This window comes from Triturus cristatus, chromosome 10, assembly GCF_964204655.1.
Source record: "Triturus cristatus chromosome 10, aTriCri1.1, whole genome shotgun sequence".
Taxonomy (NCBI): domain Eukaryota; kingdom Metazoa; phylum Chordata; class Amphibia; order Caudata; family Salamandridae; genus Triturus; species Triturus cristatus.
In genome coordinates this window covers 252,250,426-252,271,982 of record NC_140593.1, presented here as the reverse complement: position 1 = coordinate 252,271,982, position 21,557 = coordinate 252,250,426, and positions in this window count along the sequence as shown.

Below are 21,557 nucleotides of genomic sequence, written 5' to 3'. Positions count from 1 at the left end.
TCACTGATCTTCCCCGCTGGAGGACTCAGGCACGAGCATTCCCAAAGAACCCACTGCACTCCTTGCAGAAGAAACCCGCTTTCTCTGACCTTTACTGCCGGACCAGACCAGAGCGATCCCAGGGTTCACGACTCACTCTTTGATATTTGCAACCAAACCAGAGCAGTCCCAACATTTCAGTTTGTCTCATTTTTGATTGTTGGACCAAGTCAGAATGGTCCCCACTTCTCCATACTGTTCCCCTCGAGGTCAAGGGCTATGATCTTGTGTAACACGAACCGCCCCCAAGGAAGCCGGATTACTCTTATGGGAAGTACATCAGTCCCTGGGGCTGTAAATTAACAGACCCTCTCTACAAAAGTACATAAAGGCTCTAAAACTAGCCCATCTAAATCCAAAGCACTGATTGCTTATATTCTTTTAAAAATTCATACCTCTTGATCTATTGATTGGATTTTTGTCATTTTGGGTTTTAATTTTATCACATAAATAATTACTATCTTTCTAACTCTAGGTAAAGTATTTATGTGGTGTTTTTCCAGTATGAGAGAGAGAGAGAGAGTGTGTGTGTGTGTCTGTGTGTTTGTATGTGAGTGTTGCGCAAATACTTTACACATTGCCTCTGGTGATAAGCCTGCCTGCTCTGCACCAAGCTACCAGAGGGTGAGCACATGATATCTTTGGTGTGTAACTTACTTGCCCTGTCTACACTGGTGGGCCCTGCCTGGCTTAGGTGCATAACCTAGCCAACCAGAAACCCAATTTCTAACACAGATATAGTGGAATAAAACATTCAAAAACATCCATGTTGATAGTATGATGTTGTGTTGGAAGCATGGTATGTCAAACACACAGATTTCCGTCCTGGATGTTAACACAAGGGCTAAAAGAGATATCCTTCTGCTGCTATTCCAATGACAAGTCTACGGCTAAAGAAAATTGAGAAAGGATATCACAGTCAATATCGGAATGAAATGTGAACATGGGTGGATATTAGGGTTGTATGAAATTTGTTTAATCTGCTTTTGTCTCAGTATGCAAAATGTTATGAAAATTACACTAGATGAGACGTAATACAAATACAAATCTGTCGTTTAATGTTATATTTTTGCATAAAAAAAGTCCTCCCATCAATTTTTTATATGAGGATGCATTTCAAGGCAAATAAATAATGCAAAACCACTAGTGGGTCAAGAAAACTGCTCTCATTCTCACCATTAATGTTATTCCTGTATGCTTACAGTAAATGTTTGACTGGAACACAGTGTAATTACACATAATACAGTACTTTCACGAATTTTGCGTGGCAAGAATAACATGAAATTCACAAAATTACATGAATTAAGCCACTGTAATTTAAATTTGGGAATGTAGACATGCACCTATGCTGTCACTTTCAAAGGGACTGATATGTTTGACCGAAACCTAAAAGAATGTTTGGCAAATTTACCATCTGTCTGTTCTGAGTAGTTAATCCTAACCTCGGTGCTGTGCTAGGATCAGAGGTAAAGGTGGCAGCGGGTGGATGGTAAAACAACAAACGCCCTAAAAAGTGGATTTATATAAAACACTTATGAGAAGTAATTGTGAAAGAAAAATTTAATTTATTGTTTAGTAAATCAAGTCATCGAATATAACACCAATAAATTAAACTCTTAGGTTACAATCAATCAATCAATCTATCAGGGAATTGTGAAGCGCCCTACTCACCCGTGAGATTCTCAAGGCGCCGTGTGGGGGGTGTGCAGCTCCGGTCAGTCAAGGAGCCAGGTTGTGAGGGTCCTCCTGAAGATGTGCAGAGTAGGACCGCGTCTGAAGTTCATTGGGAGCTCGTTCCAAGTCATTGCTGCGATGTAGAAGAAGGCTCTTCCACCAGTTCTGGCTCTGCGGATGCGCGGGGTTTCAGGGAGGGCGAAGTCGGCGGATCAGAGGTTTCTCTTTGGTACGTGGAAGGAGATTATTTTGTTGAGATATTGGGGTCCGGTGTTGTGGAGGCATTTGCAAGAGTGGACATCATGTAGGTCTTGAAGGTTACTCTCTTCTTGACAGGGAGCCAGTGGAGGTCTTGTAGGAGTTGGGTGATGTGTACGTGTCGAAGGATGCAGAGGACGAGAATGGTTGTGGTGTTCTATATGGTCTGGAGCTTGCGGAGCAGAGATTTATTGATCTCGGCGTAGAGGGCATTTCCGTAGTCCAGTCTGCTGGTTATGAGTGCCTGGATGTCGGTCTTTCTTGATTTGGTTGGGATCCATTTAAAGGTCTTGCGAAGGATGCGGAGGGTGTTGAAGCAGGTGGAGGCATTGATCTGTCGGGTCATGGTGAGGGACGAGTCGAGTTTGATGCTGAGGTTCTGGGTGTGGTCCGTGAGGGTCGGGGCGGCTGAGGGTGGTGGGCCACCAGGTGTTGTCCCATGCCGAGGGGGAAGGTCAGAGGATGAGGACTTCTGCCTTCTCTGAGTTAAGCTTCTGGCATCTGCTGTTCATCCAGGACGCAACGTTCTTAATTCCCTCCTGGAAGCTGAGTCTAGTGGTGAGGGGGTCCTTAGTGAGTGAGAGGATGAGCTGGGTGTGGTCGGCATAGGATACTATGCTGAGTCCATGCTGTCTGGCGATGGCAGCGAGGAGAGCCTTGTTGCAGCAAATAAAGGTATTAAATTCCTCCATAGTATGATTGATAGATTAAAAACAAACATGTATGTGTTGTACAGTTGCATTCAATGCACCACAACATTAGGAAGTTCTCCTGCCAAAGCTTCAGCAACCAATTTACTTGTAATGGTGCCTATCTGAGAGGAAGGAAGAATAATAGACAATTAATATAAATAACATCTTATGTAAAGGGTGTGTGCTTTAGAGGCTGTACTTGAGGGATGTGGATATGAAATATGCATAACAGTGCAAGGCTATGGGGAAGGACAGAGTTGCAGGAGTGCAAGAGTGGTTGTAGGATAAGTTTAGGGATAAGCAGGGGGTTTAGTTCTTGCCTGGCATAAGAGTAGGGTTGTCTGCAACAGGCGGCCAGCACAGCAGGGGAGGGTGCATTCTGGAGACCACAGTCTTCTTGAGGAGTGTGAAACGAAGATGGGATCTAGGTGCACATCCGGGAATAGCTTTTGTCAAATGAACTGTTTACCAAGTCGGTGGAACGTAAAATATGGTTTTTAACTTACTTGTAATAACTGTATGCTCCTAATGCCATCGTAGGAGGCTCCACCCCCTCGATTGCGAGGGCAGAGACATGTTAGTCTAAACCAAGGAGTAAAAATCAACTCAGAAATGGTATATAGCAAAAAGTTGGAGCGTGGAATATGGGCGTAGTTAGTTGTAAATATATATATGTGAGTAAATTTAAAGGTGTATAGCTTCCTCTGTTGATCGGGCCCATTGGTTTCCCCAAATTAAGAACTGAATACATTATTGCATTACGAATACTTATTTTTAGAACATCTCTTTTTATATTACAAGCAAATACAATAATGTCTATTTGATTTCCATGACAGATGAAATTAGCGTTCTGATTTGTGGCAAATTTCCTTATTAAATTTAAACGCTTTCATGTTTAGTATCTACACTTAAGGTAAGACACTTTACATTGCACGTTGTAATTTTCCTATAGTACACAGGAGTTTTCTTTTTTTTCGCTAAATACGTTTTTTTTACATAAACAAAGTGGACATTAAAGAATTTTCGAGAACTTTTTTTAATGCAATGATAATCCTGGTCTGTGAAACTCTCACAAAGCGAAAAAATATTCATAAACATTGCCTAATCCACACAAAGCAGTGAATGTTTTAAGTTTAAATCCTATAATGGTTATGACCTTTCACCTTATTGTAACTCTCTATCCCATTAGTGAAGCTGGCAAGGATGAAAGGGCACTAAAGACAGAAGTACAGCAAAGGTTAACAAAGTTAGTGGACAAAACAAATCTGATACTGGGAGTGAACTTTCACATGCGGCAAAAAAATAAACACCAATGTCCTGGCCTGATCTACACAGGAGACGGCTTGAGCCAAAATATTACATTTTCTCGTGGCTGAGTTCCAGTTGAAAAACACGCATTTGCGCGAAAAGTATGGACTTTCTTTCGCTTAATAATCAGTGAAAGCTCAGATTGCCTCTGTATACTGGAGGTATTCTTGATTTGAGCAAACGTGTTAATGTGACTATAAATAATTGCGAAAGGCAAACATGAAATGACGTTTCCTAAAGGGAAGGATTTTAAATCTGTTAGGTAAGCAAGTAACAACAACCCACCACTGAAAGGCAGAGGAGGTCTGGGCCTAGAGGTGATAATGATGCTTCTTGATCACACCTCCCCTCATTGTATTACATGCTTAATAAATGTATCATGTCAAATGAATAAACAAATGCTATGGACCCTCCACTACAACTTGACCACTTCTGCACCATTCATAACCCACCCTCATTAGTGAAATTGTGACCTATAATCATTATTAAAATTTCTCATATGGATTTAGGATTTGCTGTCATCAATAACTTCTGTTCTCAGTTTCTCTGGATCTCAAAGTCCTATTTCTACTTTTGTAGCACTCGTTTATTGATCAGTATTCCTTTCAAATTTCCTAGACTAAGCATTATTTTTCTCTTTGTTGCTCTCCTCGGATGCTGAAGATAAATCCAGATGACCTGCTCTGACATGTGAAGTTATTAATATATAGCACATGCAGCGATAGTCAGGCCCTGCATGGAACTTATATTCTCAAGAAAAAAGGAACCCCAGTATTCGGACCAGGGGTAATCTATATTATAGAGCGGAGCAATGGTAGACTAGAGACCATTAGAGTCCTGGGGTAGCCTAGGCTACTCTTATTTAAATGAGCATTAGTCAGGTAAGCAAAAAATAAGTCCACGGTGGACTAGTTACGCAATATATGCAGGGACGCAAGGTTGAAATGACATCATATTTATTAACAGCATAAATGGAGCATCAATTTTTTGCTATTCAAGTGATAGTTATGGTGCTCACACAAGAATACAGTGAAGGTGCGTTAAGTGAGGGATGCTAGTGACATTTAAAATTACATCGCATTGACAACAATAAACAAAACTCCAAAATAAATTCATGCAATAAAGGAGTGTTGGTTGTAAAAGGTCAACGGCGTTTCGATCTCATAATTGTGAGATCATCATCAGGACCAAAGAGTGTGAGCATGTAGAATCTATGAAGAGGAGAAAACATGATATCAACCATAGGTCCCGAGTAGTGATCATTTACATTGTATACAAAACCAATTGTTGAATGAGAATTGAAGGATAGCCAAAGAATCGGGCTCAAGGAGCAGTTAATGTCACAGATGATGAAGGCTATGCCGGGAGTAGCCATAGAGTGCTGCCTACACGGGAAACACTGTTATGCCAAGGAGATAGAACAGTTACAGTGAGGCATAAGAGCTCATAAGTAGCTGGCGTTGAAAGTAAATCTAAGGACAGAGCCACATCATGCTGGGAGCAGGCTTGAAGAAGCCACATATTCGTGAATTGGCTGTGCGCTAAAACAGAGAGAGACAGACGCGCTTGGAGCTATTGAGACAAATGTGGTGGGAGTTAACGGCAAAAGCGCCCTAAGGAAGGGCTGCCTGATGCCTGCTAAGGGTCAGTGGGAGCACTGGAGGAGTAGAAACAGTACTGCGCACAATTGAGTGAAAGCAGTTGCCGCGGTGCACTAATGGATGAACCCAAAGCCAAGGATAAGCAGGGGGTACGGCTGGTACCCGAAAGGGTGAGAGCGGCAGCTAAGATGCGCGCAGGCAAGTGCAGGAGCAGAGATACTCAAAGGAAGTACTTGCCAGACGAGTGCAGGCCACGGGCCACAGGGGGCCAGATAATAGAAGTGGGGAATGGTGGGGAACAAGAAAAAAAAAATCCAAAGGCCCGGGCACCAGTGAGTTGGACACCCAGGATATCACGGGTGTGCAAGGGCCCATGTTGATGCTAGAAAGAAAGGAGGGGAGGTTGAGGCAGTGGGAACCAGAAGGGAAGCCACGTGGTGCACTGAAGGAATCCGGGACTTACTGCAAAGGACTGTGTGGTCGGGTCCGGAGGCCAAAAGGGGCCAGGAAAGAGGGTGGGAACGGCAGAGAAGAGCCGGAGTTCTGAGTGCCGGTGGCAGTGAGGCTGCATGTAGTCCTGAAAGAATACACGAGGGAGTTAGGTGGCAGTGAGGGGTAACGGGACGCGGGTCAGCGCGGAGAAGGGAGCAAAACTTACTGCAAGTCCAGAGGCCACGGGGGGAGGTGAAGAAAAACTGGAGGTTGCGGTGAGCTATTTCCGGAATCCCGAGTAAATAGGGCGAGAACACCCTGGCAGGCCTGGGTGTGATCAACAGATCTGAGGAACCAAGAGGGGTATGATTAGCACAATGAGCTTGTGAGGGTGACTGAATGAACCCCAGCGACAAGGAGGTACTTACTAAAGGGTCCGTGTTAGTCAGGTCTCGTGAGAAGCCAAGACAAGTCTCTGTGTCTTCTACAGTTGGAGTGAATTCGGGGAGTGAGCAGGATAAGTAGAGGCACTAGCGTGGCAACTAGAGCACGCGTGGAAATTCGCGCATGTGCACAGGGAACTTGGTGAAAAGGTAGAGGGTAGGCGGCCATGTTGGAGAGGGTGAGTATAGGCACTTCTTACAGCTGGAGCGTACGTGGAAGTTCGCGCATGTGCACAGAGAACGTGGCCAAATAGTGGCAGCCATGTTGAAGAGGGTGCAAGCCCAGAAAAAAGTGGTGTAGAAGGTTAGTAAAGAAGGACAGCTGAAGGCAAAGAAAATCATTAGGCCTTCCAGAGATTACTCTACCGCTGAGTGACAGCAGATGAAGGCGGACAGTGTGAGCGGTGATAACATGGTAAAAGGGATAAAATAACTATGCACATACTATATACAGGTCATCATATATACAGATAATTACATATGCAGACGAGAGGGAAATTTGTAATTACAAAATCATGTCCAACTCAAGTGTGTTAAGTCCGTTTTCAATAGATCTGCAGTTGGACATCCATTTACATTCCAGTCTGTTGAGGATTGCTTGTGGATCTCCGCCTCTGCTGTGTGGGCGTACAATGTCAATGACTTGTCAACGGGGGTCTGATTTGGAATGTCCTTTCTCCAAAAAGTGCTCGACCTGTGGTGCAGTGATGATTTGGCAGCGTATTCTGCTCTTATGTTGGCTTATTCTAGCTTTCCCTTTTTGAGTGCTCTGTCCAAACATAGATTAGGTCACAAGGACAGTGAATTCAGTAGATTACATTTACTGAGTTACAGTTTGAGAAGAAATTGAGTTTGTGCGTCACCGTACCATACTCAAAGACCTTAGTATTTTTAGTGAGTGGACATGCTGCGCAGTTACCACATTTGAAATGACTCACCACTGGTGGGAGACCTAAACAGGATTGCAAGGTGTTGTCATTGCGCGAGGATTTGTGTGCTGGTACTAAGTAGTCCTTGATGTTGTGCCCATGTTTAAAGGAAAAAAGAGGTGCTTTGTTGGTGATGTTAATAGATGTGAGAATGGGCCAGTGCTTTTTGATCAATTTCTTTATTTTGTTGCTGGGTTCGGTAAACCACCAGGATATACTGAGAAAACAGAGTATCCCATATATAACTCAGCCAGGGTATGGAGCGTGCCAACATCAGGCAGTCAGATATAATATCTTTACAAAGTTTAGCAGCTGGGTTCAACCAAATACTAACCCATAATAAAAGCGGTGCCAGCTGAATCTTGTCCTCAATAAAACCCTGGTTTAACTAAAAGTGGGTAATGAGACTGGAAGTGGACAGCGGTGTACCTAGAAACCATCGCAAAAAGAGGTTTTCCTCTGCATGAAGAGAACAGCATTTACTGAAACCCCATACTTCAGCTCCGTAGGTGGCTACACTGATGCTTTGCGACTTGTAAACCTTCAGTGGTGGAAACACAGTGCCCCCAATTTGCGGTCTAATGAGGTTGCATATTGTACGCAGATGTTTTATTTAATTTAACACAGGCCTGAGCAAGGTGGGGAGTCCATGACCCTGTTGAACTGAAATGTAATCCTAAATAACAAAAGTTTTTTACAGTCAATCGCATTTATAAAGCGCGCTACTCACCCATCAAGGGTCTCAAGGCGCTGGGAGGGGGGGGGGGGTCAGTGCTCGAAGAGCCAGGTCTTGAGCTGCCTTCTGAAGGAGAGGTGGTCAGGTATGGTGCGAAGGTGGCTGGCAGAGAGTTCCAGGTCTTCGCTGCTAGAAAAGAGAAGGATCTTCCTCCGGCGGTGGCTTTGCGGATGCGGGGTACGGCTGCCAGGGCCTGTCCGGTGGAGCGCAGAGTGCGCGGGGGAGTGTAGAAGGAGACGCGGTTGTTGATGAGTTTGGGTCCGAGGTTGTGAAGGGCTTTGTGTGCGTGGGTGAGTAGTCGGAAGGTGATCCGCTTGTTGACGGGTAGCCAATGGAGTTTTTTCAGGTGTCCGGAGATGTGGTGGTGGCGAGGGATGTCCAGGATGAGTCTTGCGGCAGCGTTCTGGATCCGTTGGAGTTTCCTCTGCAGCTTGGTGGTGATGCCGGCGTACAGGGTGATGAGGGCGTGGGTGACGGTCTTCCTGGTGTCGGTGGGGATCCAGCGGAAGATCTTGCGGAGCATGCGGAGGGTGTTGAAACATGCCGAGGTCACCGAGTTCACCTGTCTGGTCATGGTGAGGGAAGAGTCCAGGATGAAGCCGAGGTTGCGCGCGCGTGGTCGGTGGGTTGGGGAGTGCTGCCTAGGGCGGGGGGCCACCAGGAGTCATCCTATGCGGTGGGAGTGGGGCCGAGGATGAGGACCTCCGTTTTGTCTGTGTTCAGTTTCAGACGGCTGTCTGTCATCCAGTTCGCCACTTCCTTCATTCCTTCATGTAGTCTGGTCCTAGCTGATGTGGGGTTGTTAGTGAGGGATAAGATGAGCTGGGTGTCGTCGGCGTATGATATAAGGTCAAGTCCGTGTTTGCGTGCGATGTTCGCCAGGGGGGTCATGTAGACGTTGAAGAGAGTGGGGCTGAGGGAGGATCCTTGAGGTACGCCGCAGATGATCTCCGTGGCTGTGGATCTGAAGGGGGGAAGGCGGACTCTCTGAGTCCTTCCGGAGAGGAAGGAGACGATCCATTCCAGGGCCTTGCTTCTGATGCCGGCGTTGCTGAGGCGGCGTATCAGGGTGCGGTGGCAGACCGTGTCGAAGGCTGCAGAGAGGTCCAGGAGTATGAGGGCCACGGTCTCTCCCTTGTCGGTCAGGGCTCTGATGTCGTCCGTTGCTGCGATCAGGGCGGTTTCGGTGCTGTGGTTGGCCCTGAAACCGAACTGTGTGGGGTCGAGGGAGTCGTTGGTTTCCAGGGCGTTGGTGAGTTGAGCGTTGACGATTTTCTCAATCACTTTGGCGGGGAACGGCAGGAGAGAGATGGGCCGGAAGTTTTTGAGTTCGGTAGGGTCTGCTGTAGGTTTCTTTAAGAGGGCGTTGAGCTCTGCGTGTTTCCAGATCTCCGGGAAGGTGGCGGCGGTGAGGGAGGCGTTGATGACGTCTCGGAGGTGCGGTGCGATGATGTCGTCGGCCTTGTTGTAGATGTGGTGCGGGCAGGGGTCCGATGGGGATCCGGAGTGGATCGAGTTCATTATGCGGGTGGTCTCCTCGGTGGTGGTAGGGTTCCAGGTGAGGATGGTGGTGGTGTCGGTGGCGGGTTCCGGAGGGGGGCTCGTGTCGGCGGTCGGGAAGCTGTTGTATATATCGGTGATCTTGTGTTGGAAGAAGGTTGCGAGGGAGTCGCAGAGGTCCTGTGAGGGAGGGATGGAGTTGTTTTCTGCTTCCGGGTTGGAGAGCTCTTTGACGATGCCAAATAGTTCCTTGCTGTTGTGGGCGTTGTTGTCAAGTCTGTTCCGGTAGGCTGTTTTTCGTGCGGCGCGGAGGTGTTGGTGGTGTTGGCGGGTGGCGTCCTTGAGAGCTGACATGTTCTCTTCGTTCTGGTTAAGGCGCCACGTCTTCTCGCGGGCGCGGCATTCTTTCTTGGAGTTCTTGAGGTCGGGGTGAACCAGGAGCTTTTCTTGTGGTTGTTGGTGCTGGCTTGAGTCTTCAGGGGGGCCAGGAGGTTGGCGCAGTCGGAGATCCAGTTTGTGAGGTTGTTGGCGGCTACGTTGGGTTCGATGGTGCTGGTGGGTTGGTTCTGGGAGAGGGTTGATGCGAGCTTTTCCGTGGTGATACGATTCCAGTGTCTTCTTGGTGGTTGCTGGGTGTGGTGGGGCACGGTGGTCTTCTTGAAGATGAAGTGGACGCAGCTGTGGTCCGACCAGGTGAGTTCGGTGGTGTGGCTGAAGGTGATGTGTTTGCTGGAAGAGAAGATGGGGTCGAGCGTGTGTCCGGCGTCGTGGGTGGGGGTGTTGACTAGCTGATTCAGTCCCAGGTTGGCGAGGTTGTCCAGTAAGGCGGTGGTGTTGTTGTCGGTGAGGTTCTCCAGGTGAAAGTTGAGGTCTCCTAGGAGGATGTAGTCGGTGGATGAGAGTGCGTGAGGGTTGACGAAATCTGCGATGTCTTCGCTGAACTTGGTGCGAGGTCCTGGTGGTCTGTACATGAGGGTGCCTCTGAGGGTGGTTTTGGGGTCGCTGTGGATCATGAAGTGGAGGTGTTTGGCGTCGGGGAGTGAGTTGTCGGTGTCGGTCGAGATGCGGATGGAGTTTTTGTGTGCGATGGCGATGCCTCCTCCGATGCGGTTGGTGCGGTCTTTCCGGATGATTTTGTAGCCGTCGGGGATGGCTATGGCGATGTCGGGTGCCGAGGAGGGGTTCATCCAGGTCTCGGTGAGGAAGGCGATGTCCGGGTTCGTAGAGTTGATGAGGTTCCACAGTTCGATGGCGTGCCTGTGGATGGATCGGGTGTTGACCAGGATGCAGTGGAGGTTGTTTCCGGGGGAGTAGTTCTTGGCGGGAGCGGAGTGGGTTCGGAGGCAGGTGAAGCGGCAGTTGCTGCAGGTGAAGGGTCCGTGGGTACGTTTCGGGGTGGCGCAGTAGCAGCCCGGCGTGCGGCTGGGGTTGAGGTTGGCGAGGAAGGCGGCGTCGTAGCTCAGGTGGGGGGCGCGGGGGCCAGAGGTTCGGGTGCTGGGCGCGGTCCAGGCGCGGACGGGCACAGATGGGCTTGCCTTAGGCGCGCCTTTGGCGCGCCAGCGGCGCGCCCGCTGCGCGGCCTCGCAGCGGCCGCCATATAAGGGGTGCCCCCTAATACTAATTGTAGTTGGCCTTAATTTTCCCGGGCCACAGGAAATGATGTGGGACTTCGAATAATTAGTATATAGATTCAGGTTGTGCCTAAAGGAAGCAAAACAGTCCACCTGATGTCTCAATGCTTTTGGGATGAGGGCTGACAATACCACATCATCAGCATGCAGTAAAGTGGGGACTGGGAAGCCTGCAATTCTAGGTATATCTGTGTGGGTAGTAGATAAATGGGCTTTTAATCCACTGATATATAAAATAAATAATAAAGGTGCCAATATGCAACCCTGCCTCACACCGCTCTTCAGTGGGAATTCAGAAGAAAGCTGCCCAAGGAAATTTAAACGAACCTGAGCTGAAAGATCTGAATGCAGGCAGTACAAGAAATTCACCAGGAGTGGGGGTCCACCCTTTATCCAGCTACATTAACCAGAGTTTGGTTCTGTTCACTGAGTCGAAGGCGGTGGATAGGTCCATGAAAGCTACGTAGATGGGGAAACCCTTGGCCTTAGTGTATTTAAAGATGGTCAGAGCCAGATTCAGACATTGTTCATTGATCCCTAGTTTTGGCCGGAATCCAAATTGAAAAGGGGAGAGTATGTCCTTGTCAGCTACCCATTCAACTAAACGGTCATAAATGACTCTACCAATGATTTTAATAGTGCTGTCAATGAGTGAGATAGGTTAATAGCACTTGGGCGGCACTCAGTCACCCTTTTTGAATATGGGTACTATTGTTGCGGTAGAACATAACGGGAAATAGTTGTAGATAGGGAAGTATTAAATGTATTCGTGATAAGGGGACCCCAGATTTCAGGCATGCATTTCAACAAATCCATCAATACCCTATCTGGCCCCGGGGCTTTCTCACCCTTACTGTGGTGGATCGCCAACTCAACTTCCTGCAAAGTTAATAAGAGTGGCAGAGAGTTCTGCAATCTGTTGAGGAGAGTAACAGACACAATTGGCGCACCCTCAGTGTGGTAGATAGTGGCAAAGTGGATAACCCAGTCTGCGCCTGAGAAGTTATTTTAGAAAGGGGTATTGATAGAGGAATTCCTGGTACAAATTAGCTTTATTAAGTCCCAGAAGGATTTACTGTCCTTTTTCCCAACACGCGTGTTCCAAAAGTTCCCAATCTTGATTATATACTTTCCTCTTCCATTTTGTGAGTGCAATTTTGTACTCAGTGCGTACCAGGGAGATTTTGGTCTTATTCCTGGGGCGGTCATTTAGCGCTTTCCTCAGTGTGGCATCTGGAGCTCACTGTGGTTCTGGGCAGGGTAGCCCTGTACAAAGGGCCTGTGTGCCTTACTGATTCCCCTGTTCGGGGTATGCTGAGCCTTTTCCTATGTTACATTCCCGATCGTTCTCTAGGGTAGCCAAGAGGCCGTCCTATTTGAAGGATTATGTACAGTAAATTTTAATGTGAAGGTCTTTGCACAATAATTTGTGAGTGCAAAGTCTTTCGGGGTTGTTATGTTACCTTAAATTTTTTTATTCTTCTTTCCCCTCCTTCTTCCCCTCTTTTTCCCTTTTCCCCTGGTTTTTCTTGTACCCTGTTTCTTTATGAAAGGGGGGAGGTGTGTGGCATCTGGAACTCACTGTGGTTCTGATGCCATGGTAACCTGAGAATGTGCTCTGAGTGATGGTATCTTCGGTACATGGAATGTGATGTTTCAAATGTACTGAGGGACTGTTTGCATTCACTGGCTGGGACCTGGATGGGTTCTTCTTGCTAAGGAATAAACCTGAACTTCTACCTGACAACCTGCCTTTGCGTGATCCTTCCTGCTGTAACAATAGATCTTACACTCAGCTTCCTATTTGCCAGGTAAATTACTCACAGATGTAAGTTACCTTTGTGAATAGCCCAGAGAACTGTTAGTTAATTGGTTAGGCTGTTCATTAAGGCTTATTTGTGGATAGAAGAAGAAACCAAGGAGGTCATAGAGTCCCAAAAGTGTAGTCTACTGAAGTGATTCATGTCACAACGGCTCACCTCTGCCACTCCATGGCGGACCGCCTGCCCTATATTAAGCTGAAAAACACCACAACAGTGGTCAAATTCTAATGAGAATTCTCCTACACTTTCCACAGAAATTAATGCTGAGTGGAACACCATGTTTTTCTTCTCTTCTCAGTATTAATGTTCTGTTTTTGTGAAAAATAAAAAACAATGTTCCTGACACTTAGAGAGTTTTATCCCAGCATTTGGGGACAATTGTTTATTTTACCTTCACTCAACAACCATGCCTGTTGTGGTGGAACTGGCAGGCAAAATATGTATTCTTTCAGAGGATGTCCTTTTATAGGGTGGATATAGCTTTACATAAAAGCTCCTGTAGCATATTGGCAGTTTCTTTTATTGATATCCTCTTAGTGAGGTGCTGGAAACACGATCTTGACAGGTGGGAGAATCTCTTCTTAATGGTATTTCAGTTTCCCAAACAAGTTGTAAATGATTTCTGAAGTAGCTTTGCCTTTCGTGATATACTGATACATATAATCTCTATGATCATACAATAATGACAAGTTTTTAGCTTTGTTGATATGTATTGAGAGCCTACCAAGAGCAGTTTGTGTTTTCTTTGTTCACGACTCAAACATTATATCCTATCAAGGCTTGTCCAACATTTTTAAGTGTGTTGCCAATTATTATAATAATATCACTTGACATAAAATTCCTGTCCCAAATATATTACACAAAAATATCACCCTATTACAGTTTATAGAAAATCCACATTGAATATGACCATAAGCAATATTTAGGACACAAGCGGCCTGATGTACAAAGCTGTTGCAAAGGCTGCGATTCACAAACTCGAAAGGATTAAAACTATAAAATGGCTTTTTGCTATGTACTAATCCTATTTTCTGTTACCTAATTGCAAGATGGACATAGAAATCTATAACAAATCACCATTTGCAAGGGATATGTTCAGTGTGCGCCTTCCAAATAGCGATTTATTAAGGTATGTATCAATGTTTAATCATTTAAATTTTAATAGCACCTCAAAGCAGGTGTTATCCCAACATCCCTGTGATAGCATCCAATCGTAGTCATAGCAATTTAAGACCTACCTATTATGAGGTAGTTCGGATTGCAATCCACTTCAAATTGTCAATTTGTGTGCCAACCAATTAGTTCATAGGTCTGTTTGCCCAATTCCTTTTGATTTGCAAATGGTTGGCGCACCCGTTGTAACCACTATTCACAAATAGAAATCAGGCACCAATATTTGCATCAGACGTTATTTCTGTATCAGATATCTTGACATGCAACCACATTTGTGACATCATTCAGATTTCTAATGTCCTTTTCAGTATTATTGCAGAGTTGGCTGCTTAGTTGAGTGTCATCTGCATATGTGTGCCACACCCTACTGCTTGCCACTAAAGGGCCATAAATGGGCTGACACTGAATTGAATAGGCAGGAATGCGTAACTGTGGAACTACACAAGTCATCTTTACCAGAGATGAGAACACATCGCCACACATGACTTGTGATATTTGACACTCTAGGAAAGAATCAGTCCCTAGCAATGTCATTACAAATGTCCTTTTATATTATGATCCTGGCACAAACACTAATTTGTACTAGGGCTGCCATTATAATTGGTGCAATGTCTATTGCACCCTTTTATTATCAGGTGTGATAAAGAATGCACCCCTTAGTAAATTTCAGCAGGTAAAACTTCCCAAAATTTAAATGCCTGTTAAAATCTAGGAATGCAGATTTTGGGCTTGTAAGCACTTAAACCTGAATTTTATGTCGAGTGTTCAGGGAAAAACTTTCAATAGGTGATAATGATTGCACCCCACACATTCTGACACCTCAATTCGAGACTTTATTTGGTGCTATAATTATCATGTACAACACCAGGGAACATGCAGTCAAGCCCTAAGTGCTCTGTAACCTGATGTGCTACTTCCTATAACTGCTTCCTGACATCCAGAAAAGTGTTGTTGATGCTTTGAATGAGCATAAAGACTGATTGTAGAACATCTAGAAACAAATAGACAATTTGGGATACAGAAATCTTTTCCATCAACTTTGCCAAAAAAGGGAGCAATTGTAATTGAAAAAAAGCTGTACTGGTCACCAGCATTCCACTTTGTTTTACTCAACAAAGGCATCATTTAGGACGATTTTATTTTGCTTGGTACATTAACCTCTGTAAGCCATGCATTTAGAGTCTTAGGGATGATAGCGGAAAGAGAATACACTAAGCTGGTGGGACAAGAATTTCCCCAGCAATATGTAGGGATTAAGTCATTGATATTTTTAAACTCTGTTGGCAGTGATTTTGAATAGTTTTCTAGTCAAATAAGTGGCATCCGATATCCATTGGAAGTTGTGAGGTTTCTTAGCATTCCTATTAACGTTTTAGGCTGCACCATGTTTTTTCTTTCTTTGTGGGTGTGTGCTTTTCCACCCCAGAGGAATTTCTAGGTTCTGCTATTTTTAATTCTACATTTGTTTTTGTTTGAACTCATCCAGCCCACGTTTTGTCTTGTTTACCTATGTTTTGATCCTATCCGGGAAGATAGAGGTCAAAAAACCTCAGTGATCAGCTATAGGATTGCTTACGGACATCAGTGGATTCAGTGATCATGTTGCCTAGAATTCCGTTTGAAATTAGTTGATGTTGAAACTCTACCAAGGATTGTTAAAGGTGATGTGGCTAAGTGTTTTTGATGGTGGTAGCGCCATCTGTAGGTTTACCTTGAAATTAAAATGTTGTGATCGCTTCAGGCAATGAGTTGTGTTCATTTGATCAAGATAATGTTCTTTAAATCAAATGTGTCATCAAGGACATGGCCTGAATTGTGGGTGGCTCAATTGACAGGCTGATAGTAATTCTGTGCTTCCAGGTTATTAGGTAAGAATGTGGTCTGGTGGAGATTGGGTTTGTCAAAGCAGGCGTTGAATTATGCTAGAAAACATAGAAAACATAGATTAGTGTGTTAAATTGTACTTTCTGATACAGAGTCCATGAAGGTGTCCTCAAACGTTCTTTCTTTGTGGGAAGAGATTAGAAGGAATACAGTATTGAACGTCAAGAGAGGTATCATTTATTGACTACGGTTTAAAGGCCAGATGTAGGTAAAATCAGTTTTGCGAGTCCTTAATAGCGATTTCTAGCGAATCGCAATTAAGGACTCGCAAAATGGAATGTATGTAGGAATCACAATAATAATTGCGATTCCTTAATATTCCTTAATTGCAAATTGCAAATTGCGATTCGCAATCAAGGAATACCTTCCCATTCATTCCTATGGGACTCTAGGAATGGAAATTGTGCACGCAATTTGCGAGTACCTCATGGGTACTCGCAAATTGCGTGTGCAATTTCAAGGGTGCAAGGGTTTCAAAAGGACACCCTATTGCACCCCTGAAATGTGCATGTGTGCACATGTGGTGCACAAGCATGCCCTAATGGCATGTATGTGTGCCACATGGCACTTTGAAAAAAGCAAAACAGTGCTTTTTTAAAGGAAATCGCAAATTACCACCAACTTGAAGTTGGTGCAAATTTGCGAATCCTTAAGGCAATATCGCGGTTTGAGATGCCTACTAGCATAGCATTTAGGGAACCGCAAATTGCGATTCTCTAAATGCTTGCGAGTAGGTATTTGCCTTCCTACATTGCACACAGCTCAATTGCGATCGCAAACACTGAAATTCTGCGAATTTCAGCGTTTGCGATCGCAATTTGGCTTGCTACATCTGGCCCATAGAGTGCTACATATTCTTTGGGAATTACCTGCTGTAGAAAGGCTGCAACATTTTGATAAGCTGGGCATCCATGGTTGGTTGAATGCCCTCTCCCCTCGATTGTCTGATATGAAAATGGATTAGATTATTAGAGCTTTACATATGGCTGTTCAGGTGGTTGCTTTAGCAATTCTTCAGGAATTTCCTCTTGGTGGGAAGGTTGATTCTGTTATTGCTTTGTGTTAATGCCCCCTAGGGTCCTTCCGTGGCCACCTTCTCAATTTATCCAAAGGTGTAAAGAGTAATCGAAATGTTGACTATGTTGTGTCTCTCTGTAGGTGTATTGGATTATCCTTGGCATGCAGGTTGTTCCTGTTTCTTCTGGCCAATGTATCAAGCTCTTGAGATGAGTATGATTTGTCAAGCTCATCTGTTCCTTGATCTGAGATTGATAGGTTGATTGGAAGTATTAGAGCAATAGAATGATAAAGTGTGTTTCCATTATATAGGGGAACTGGTGAGTAGATTAGCATATTTTGAATCTTTTAGATGTTCAATAGAGTAAAGTAGGCTAAACGTGTCATGGATTGTTCTAGAGCTTAGTGACAAGGAGTAAGGGGTAGAGTGGAAGGGGAAAATGATTAGTCAGAGGTTTGCTTTTTATACACCTGGCAATCCCTTTGTCAGCGATTGCCAGATTGAATAACTAGTATGATAAGCAGTGGGTGAACAAGATGGTCAGGGTAGGAGTTAACTTAGTACTGAAACGTTAAGAGTTTGAAGGGTTAGTTTAGGTATGCTTGACAGTAGGGAGTTTGTCATGGGGATAATGTGAGGTAGGCTGAGGAAGAGAAGGTTTGGATTATACAATGGGGTAGTAATTTAGAGGGTATGTAGGACTGAGGTCAGTTGATTCCTGGGCTATGAGGCTGCATAGAATTTAGATGAGGGATGACCTTCTGTAGAGAATGACATTTCATCATAGAATTCTGGTCATCCTAGTATGATTGGGTCTGAGGGCCTGATTTAGATTGTGGCTATAATGGTATTTATATTTCTGCGGACGGGATATCCATGATGGAGTAACCAATCTGCCAACATCTAAATCTGGCCCTAAAATTAGAGATTCTTCATTCTTCTAGACATTTTTTTTAACTGCTCGCCATGATTCTCCATCTTGTCTGAGTTTAAGTAGCTTCAGATTGGGGGTGGGAGGCATATGTGGGTGTTTCCCTTATAAATTAAAACTTAACAATCTAGAGATAGCTGTCCTGCTGTTTGAGATTCCCGCAATAACTGCCTTATTACAGGAATGATGAAAGTCCACTTTAGAGTGGAATTGTTGCTATACTGTGGAGCCACACTAGATTCTGCAGTGGTGGTGTATGGGGTTCACCCTGAGGTACTGGTATTGCTGTTGTGAATATAAATAACTGGATCCTCAGTTTCAGTGTAGCAGTTCCATGCGGCTTGCCAAAATATAACAGTGATACTACTCAATTAATAGTTTCAGCTCCCTAGTCCACAGATAAGAGAAAACAATCTATCCACCAATACCCTTGAAAGCAAGGGATCTACAGTAGTACTTCTGAAAGGGCAATTCATATTTGAAGATGCAGATAGTTTTAGAAGGACAGGACCTTCAGTAGCATATTTGTGAGGCTACCCAGGTGTAAATGCAGATATCCTTAAAGATACTTTTGGGAGAGCAGAACCTACAATAGTAGGTCTGTGAGGTTTACCATGATGTGCAAGTGCAGCTATTGTAGTAATAACATCAGAGGCACAGAACTTACTGCATTAGGTAGGTGAGGCTCACCCAGTTTTATAAATGAGAATACCCTTGGAATCACTGTATCTCTAGATGTAGGCCTGTGAGGGCCACATAGATGGAAAGATGCAGTCATCTATCAATACATTTGGTTTCATGTATTTAAGTATGTAAATACATAGCACTGGTTTGCAGCCAAGACTATTATCCAGCATCATTTTAGTAATGTATCCTAATGTTCTCTCTTGAGAAGCGCAGAATATTACACGTGCTGCAGATACATATGTGTTGACAAGTTATAACTTTACCATCCATGGATATCTGTGGCTGTAGAGGATAGTGGGCTGTAATAAGCGTTTGCAGTATCTTTAGTGATCTGACAGTGCCTCTGCGACTTTTATTTGACTTCCTGTCACTTTTATGTAACATATACTGTGATGTTATGTCCACCACACACATCCAGAAGTTAACAATGCAGATATGTAAAATAGGCCTTTCCTGAGTCATTCCATCCACAAGAACATCTGGCCTTCAGCTGCTTAAGAGACTCTACTGAACCATCAAATGTGTAAATACTGGGGCAGGGGTTCCTCAAGTTATTATTTTAGTTATATGGGGGAGAGGAGATGCAGCTCACACACAAGTCATTGAGGGTTGCCACTAAAAAGGAATGAAAATGTGGGGAAGTTTGGGGAGAACCTCCATCCTGGTCCAGGATCCCCTCGCTCAGCTGCAGGAGCATGCTCAGCATCCGACAGTGAACAGAATTGCTATATAATGCTGAACTTATCAAAGTACTTGTCATGTAGTGTTATCTAACGGAATTGGGTCTTACCAATGCTATTTTCATGTTTGCAGTTCATTTTTGGCACCCAATCATAGACGCTATAGAAGAGAGAGTGTATTGTACATGCCGCAACACCACAGCATCCACAAATGCACACTCACACATACATTTACACTGATGTATGTCAGGTTGAAAACTGACAACAACCACAGAATCTCTTGTGCTAATATGCAAAGTCAGAGACTCAATCAGATGTATGGAACAAAAAAAAATCATATATGGGTCACCGATGTACACATGTACTGTGCAATGTAGGCAAATACCACATGGCTTCGGGTCGAGATACAACAATACAGACCTGAGGTACTCATATGCTGACATGATTTGTTTACTCTTAGTCGATCATATGAATTGGACCAGGCAGTTCTTACACATGGATTGAGCAATTACAACCACTGTACTTTCTACTTCTCTATCTGCTCTTTACATCATTGACATTGATAGCTATTGATGTAAAAGGTAGTTACATGTTGAGGGGCGAACATTTATCCATTACAGTCTATGACTTGTGGAAATATGTGCCATCCAACTTTGAGTTTTAAATGCTCTTGTTGAAGTATTTTGGCCCACACTGAAGTAGTTATCATGCTTTAGCGCTCCCTCCTTTTTATCATATAATGACAAACAGAAAAGTCTTGTAGATATTTTACCTCTAATTCTCTACACAGGGCACCAGTCAGACAGGGAAAGATTAGCAGGACCCATGGTAACAAAGAAGGGCCTCTGTTCTGGGTTGGGCACCCGCCACCACTGCAAAAAAGGAGAAGGAGACGGAGATGGAGTCATCCTCTGTGTCAGAGACTGTGTTCCCCTGAAGACACTCAACATAATTTGTAATTTATCTCTAGAAGGTGGAATCACAGGAAGAGACTGTGAATTTGGACACCACCACATGCCAGAAAAGCAGTTAGGAATGTCGTTCTTCTGGCCAGAAACAGGCTATGGTGTCAGGCAATGAAGGCATATGCCTGCTCATCATGAGTCAAACCATTGCGTTCTTGGGTACAGCCATGGATTTGTTGCGGGAGGTGGACACTACACAGAAAACATCAACCAGGTGGATGAGAGTTACATGTTGCCGCCCAACACTACCAGGTTGCCCAGCTCAGGGAGAGGTCTCCTGCCTCTTGTCCTCCTGGGATGCCGTCAAGTCCTCTCCCAAACCCCCTTCTCCTCACTATCTATTAAGTTTGCTTGCCTTGGCTCTCTTTCCACCTTTCTTCATCCTGCTGTGTGAATTATCTGCCTCAGGAGGCAAACTAGTGTTCAGGAGGACATTGTGTCAGTTCCCATGGCCTCAGGTCTAAAAGAAGGCCAAGAAATCATCTACCTAAAATCATTGGATATTTGTTTTGCCTTAGACAGTTCCCTTTCTTTATTTGGAAATCAATTTGATTAGTTTGCATATCTCCTAATAATTCATACCTTATATTACTTATAGGTTCTGATTATGAGTGGCCCAGAAAAATTGTGATTCCTGAGCAAACCCTATTTGTGCAGTATTCAAAGGGGCAGATTTACAAGCCCCTTGCGCCATGTGTGCGTCACTTTTAAAATGGGAAAGGTGACGCAAAAGTGACGCAAGGGGCTGGTAAATCCGCCCCAAAGTATGTAAGTGGTGCGATGTTTATCACCACTGGTAACTATACAGTGTAATAAAATCTGCAAGCCTGTTAAATATTTGCAAGTCAGACCTGAATTTAAAGGGTGAAAAAGACACAGACAATTCTTGGCCATGCTGATTTTGGATTATAAGTGCCACAACCGCATGTTGTGCCTCATGTTTGAAGGAAGACTTGAAATAGTCAATAATTATTACAGTCAATAAACACTCAAAAACAGGCCCTTAAATGTAATCTCACATAATTTCCAGCATTTCACGTACTCCTTCTTACATGAAATGCCTGAGATTATGCCATTATGCCACGTCGTATATTTGATATGTCATTCGGGTAAACAACCTATGTCGGAGCAAGGGAATAACACAAACAGACGG